Raw genomic sequence first — 6,000 nt, 5'->3', positions numbered from 1 at the left:
CTAGCTTGAGGTGGCCAACCTGTGGTGCACATGCTACAAATGGCATAGGCATTCTGTGTGTGTGTGGTATGCCATAGACTGGGGATGGGACAGACAGCTCAGTGGCAAATACAGCAGGCAGCTGAAACAGGGTAGAAAGCAGATCAGCAAAATAGGCATAGAAAGGGGCATGCAGGGAGGACAAAGGGCTAATTTATGGCACGTGTGCCAGAAAGGTTGGCCCTGACTGATTTACACACTTTGGCTAAGTACAAAAGCCCAAGGCTGAATCAATTCAATCTTCACAGGTTAGTCTAAGCTGCGTAGATTGAACTGATAAGCAAGTTAAGAGACATTCCCTTTTGATTCTGGAAATGCAGCTGCATGCCTGCAGTGACTCAGGCCAGAAGCTGGGGAGCACTAGAGCAGTGGTTCTCAGACTTTTTTGTACCAGGACCCATTTGTAAACATTGATTGCCAGTCCCAACCCAGTGCCCCAAACTCCTGACCTGCTGCCCCCACCCCCAGGCCCCAGCTTCAGCCCCAGCCCCACAATCTGTGGGGCAGGGGTGGGTGTGGGGGGGTGGGGGAAGTGTGTATGGGGCATAGGAGACTCCAAGCAGCCCTTCGCAGGCTGGAACTCAGCCAGCCAATAAGGGAAAAGCCTTGGTTTCCCATGTTTTCTCCTTTCCAGGAGAATCCATTTTTAAAGTTTGTTGATCCATATTTAAAGTTTGTCCATGATCCTTTCATACACTCTTGTGACCAACTTTTGGGTTTTGATCCATGGATTGAGGGTTGGGACAGAGATGCAAAGCATCCTGGGATGCTAGGGGAATGCAAATTAACTTAAATCTGGAGGAATCTGGGACAGAAGTTAAATAAACCTATTTAACCTAAATCAGTTCAGTCTGATACTACATCTATCCGGCTTTATCTTAAACTGGTTTCAGCCGTTTTGAAAGTAGTTTATGTGCACTGAACTTCTGTTGTGTTACAGATTTGAACTGGCTTCTGATCACTTATACTGATTTATGTGCAACTTCTGTCCCTAGGCTTTAGCATCAATGACTAAATGTGGATTAGGATCAAGATTTTCAAAGGGATCTGATATTATGATATGCCATTAGACTCCTTTGAAAAATCCAGCTTCAGATTTAACTCTAGATGCAAAATTGTTATTTCAGTATTAACCCCTTGATACTTAAGGTTAAAAATATTTCTGTTTGTAAAGCACTCTTGAGATACTCAGATAAATGACATTATAAAAACACCATATAATAATGAATCCTGAGAGCTCTAGTAAGCAAGTAATTGTCATAAGATTCTGTCACTTATGGGTAGCTTTTTCTTAATCCATATGAATTCATCAAGTTTTATCTCTATTAAACCTAGTCCTGGATCTTCCACATAAACCTACTATATATAACCCTTCAAAAATATTTTTATTGCTATGTTTATGTATTACATTTCCCACACATGTCATTATTAAGGCTAGTAACTCTTCCCTTTGAATCAAAATAATCCATGCAAGCTGAGGGTTTATTGTTAGAGTATGTAAGAATACCAAGTCCTCTAAATAAAGACTTACTCTGTAAATAAATATGAACACACAGTAGTAATACTGTGGCAACAGATCGGGCAGTCCTGTGCTACCACACAGATGACACTCTCCTGGGGGTCAGAGCACCTTGACTCTTGGTCATCTAGCCAATAGAATATCTTTAAGGATTTTTACTTTATAGAAACTTGTTCACCAACTTTGGTGCCTGCAGGTTTTGTACCGTAACAGGGGCAGTAATTTTCATATAGCAGAAGTGAGTGGATAAAAAAAAAACCCGAGATATTAACAGTGATGTGAACTGAGCAAGTAATTAAAACCACTTTTCCATCTTCTGGAAGAACAGAATCCACAAAGATGAAAGTGACACTGCTTGTTTTATTAGTTGCCTAACCAATCAATACCATCTTTCAACAGCAACTGTATAAACACATCCCTTCAGAAAACCCTTTGTAGAGCCACCTGCCTCCTGATCTAAACTGAACCGAAGTGACATTTCAAACATTCTCATGAGAAATTTTCTTCTCTCTCAGTATTGTCAAGTAAATTATTGAAACATGTGCAGGAGTTTGGACAATCATTGCAGTTCACAATTTTAAAGCAGTGATTTTAGTGTTTGTTTTTTTAAAACCACTGCTTGGTTTTTAACATCTTAAACTCCATTGTATACCACTGTAGATGCATCAACTGATTTTATAAAAGCCCTTCCATCCCATATACTGTGAATTATTCTGGACTTGATACTTAGGTGGTGTAAATCAGCAATTAAATCAATGACTTTGGCCTATTGTATTTTTAAGACAAAAATGTGCACGTCTAGCAAAAATGTTTGTTATTCACCTACCAAGTTTGTTTATTTTTCTTTGACAGAGTCACAGGAGTGAATTGTCATTTTAGTAGGCAGGGGGTTACACGCACAATTCTCATTAGCAATAACATTTTTCTCGGGATTTTGCAATACCATTGCTATCTCATCTTTCCTAACTTTCATGCTTGTTCATCACAGACCAAAAGGAATGGAATTTAAGGAGAGTGAAGAAAATTTGCCAAGCTAGAAATACTGATCTTATTGCGAATTGCATACAACAGTATTTAATAATCCATAGTGCAGAAGTCAAGGGGAGCATCATGTTACCCTTTTGTACTTTGCATTACATATTTATACCATAATATTAAAGACCTTCTGGATAAGCTGGTGCCGTATTTTTAAAGAAATGGTTTGCCTTTTCATTTAGGCACATGTGAGTCTGATCCAAAGCCCACTTAAATCAATGAATAATTCTCTGGTTGACTTTAGTGGACTTCAGAAAACAAAACCTCCCCCTGCTCTTCCATAAAAACCAAAACCAACCCCACCCCCAAAAAACCAACCAACCAAACAAAAAAATCGAAGAAGAAACAAAGCAAAGAAACATATTTTAAAGGCAAAGTTCCAGGGTTACATGGTGGAACTACATTTTGATCATCTGTTTTCCATTCCTTTATAGACCTCGCAACATCATCAATAGTAATTCAGAATGTGTACAAATGTTTTCCACACCTGGTCTATGAGCAAGCAGCGTACTTTAAGCCACATGAAAGTAGACCAGGAACAGTGTGTACAGGTAATCACCAGTGGTGGGAGCTGTGCAGAAAATCCAGCATATGTAACTTGGGGGAAGGGGGGAAGGGGTGGGCAGGATCCCAGGGGACTAGTGAGTCCATAGGGTGGTTTGGTAGGATTGGGGTGGGGGGTGGGGTGGCAGGTCTGTGGGAGGATTGTTGATCCAGGGGCAGGAGGGCTTGGAATGGCTAAAAATAGCCCGATAAGAATTGATGGACATTAGGAGGTGCATAGTGCCAGGGCTGGGGCAAACAGCTGGGCTTTCACAGCCTTGAGGATGTTCACTACATCTGGTTAACCCATTTCTGATCTAAATTAGTTCATTGACTCAGATGAACTAGATCAGCTCCACCATTTTTAGCCTGATATAAATGCCTTAAACACCTGCACAGATAGCATTTAGATGGACCTACCCTTAGAGCTTCATTATGAAATTCCCAATGCTTCTTGATAGTTTGGCATATCAGGATCCAAAAGAAACAAGAAACTTTTAAGCTGCCGAAAATGGGAGGGGTCAATTTGGGTTTTGGTAAATGAGAGGTCTGGTCTACTCCAAACAGCCCTATGAAAAAGTCCCAAGGCCCTTAAAATTCCATAAGGCTGATCTTCCAGCTGATGCAAACAGATGTTTCTACAGAAGCTGGTCACAACATTTTATGGCCCTTTTTTTGAAAGATAGTCTTTTTCATAGCGGAAATGAGTCATAGAAACATATGCATTTTCCAACGGTAAGTTTCTAGAGGCCCAACTGAACAAAAAAGAATGATCTAAATTGAAAACCTGACTTTTTCTATACTTATACGTGGCAAAAAAATGTAAAAGGTTTTACTACATTCTGAAACAAAACAAAACCAAATTTTGAAACCTTAAACTGTCACAAAATGGAATTATTATTCATCCATCTGTTATGAGCTACATACACCTCCATGGAGATATTTTGAGCTATACCAATTGCCGATCTGACCTCACCTGTTCTGCAGAAAATACCTTCGCTACAAGACTATAATGGCATTCAGTAGAATTAATTGTGCCATACAGGTGCAATTTTAAAGCTCATATGCCTAAGTTAAGAACTATCCTCTAAGCACTCTTTACCTACTTAATGAGAGATTTAAAGGGACAGATAGATCAACAGACCTACCAATGTTGAAATTTCCAGTGGTCTAAAGAGCGGATAAAATTATTCAAACGAAATGTCCATGTCTTTTTAAGCATCTCTTACTAAAGATTTTTTTTTCTAGATAACACAGAAAATACCCATTGGGGCAAACAGATGTGATGGGCTGCCTGGTAGTGACTTAGTCCAGGGGTTTTGAAAGGGCAAAAGATGATTGGAGGACTTGGGATTCCCTTTCCTCACCAATCTGGTAATGATTTGGCCCAGGGGTTTTGAAGGGGTAAAAGATGATTTGAGGACTTGGGATTCCCTTTACTCACCAATCAGGCCCCAGAGACTCACCCTCCATGTCCCCTGATTGTCCCTGTGGGTCACCTGGAGGGGGATAAAAGGGGCAGTGTGGCTGACTCAGAGAGGAGACCAGTGAGGGACCACAAGGAAGGAGCTTCAAAGAGCTGGCAAGAGCTGGGCCAGCGGGGTGAGAGCAGTTGCCCCAGAAGAGCCTGAAGGAGTGGGACCTGCAGGCAGCACTGGGGTCCTCAGCAGTGTGGCATGTGGCTGGCAGGAGAGGCTTCCTGTTGGGCTCCAGGATCCCCTATCCTGGAGCTGTGGCCAGCAGGAGAGGTTCCTCAGCTCCAGCAAGATCTGAGCAGTGACCTGAGAGGTTCCCAGCTCTACTTCCAGCTTCTCCAATCAGAGGCCAGGCAGCTTGACATGAGGCCGGGGCTCCAGGAAGGTCAAGACTCCTAGCAGCTTGGAGTAGTACCAGTCCTGGTGGCTGGGTGACAGAGTTTTTGTCTACCATGTAGGAGATCTGCATTCAAGTCCTAGCTTTGGTGACTCGGGGTGAGTGAGCTAACAAGGAGAAATTCCTCTTGCAGTGGAAAGGGGCCATTGTGTTTTCCCCCTTTCTCCCCCTCCAGGTACCTAGGCCCTATATTCCTTGTAATTTGACATTTTGTATTTTGTGCCTTTGTATCTCCAGTAATACCAACCAGTATTGTTTGTTCTGCTGTTTGTGTTTTACATTTTGGTTAACCCTGTCTTTTGTCAACTGGATGAATATGTCTACGATTGTTAAGTGTCTAACCTTTGTTGAATCCTTCCCCTTCAGGGCATTGTAGTGTCCCCTATACCCCCCTGGTTTATACTGGCTATGTTCCCAGTATTGTTCCCTCATTAAAGATCTGTCTCTGCTCTATAGGGGGAGGAAGGTCCCTACACCTCCCACAGTGCTTGTGCATCTGCTTTGATCCCTTCAATTGGAGAGGGGGTACCTCTTGGAGTACCATCCAGGTTACACAGAAAATGGGAGAAAGAAGTTGACTTTGTACTCCATTGATCAAAGCATTCTGCTAGATGTGGAAAAGTTAGTCATGCAGAACAGCTTCAACAGGAAGAACTAAGACATCTCCCCACTTGGTAGTCTGGTGGTTAGGAAAATCTCTTCAGATCTGGGAGATGTCAGTTCAAGCCCATGATCCAAATAATAGAGAGAAGACAGGTCTCATATTGCAGGAGATAATTCTGATCACTGAGCTCCTGATTATGTGGGTAGTCTTACTCTGTGCATCTTGTTTCTTGTGACCTGGCTTAAGTGCCTAGCTCTGGGAGAAAGTTCAAAGCTGAGAATCACAAGTGAAGTTGGAGCTGATGCCTAACTACTGATTTAGGCCTGGGTCTCACTGCTGTCCTGGACATTTGCTGCTTGTCAGCTTAGGTGGCCCCTTAGTGTCTATG

This window comes from Alligator sinensis, unplaced genomic scaffold (genome assembly GCF_000455745.1).
Source record: "Alligator sinensis unplaced genomic scaffold, ASM45574v1 scaffold39_1, whole genome shotgun sequence".
Lineage (NCBI taxonomy): Eukaryota > Metazoa > Chordata > Crocodylia > Alligatoridae > Alligator > Alligator sinensis.
Note: the sequence above shows the minus strand (reverse complement) of the source record.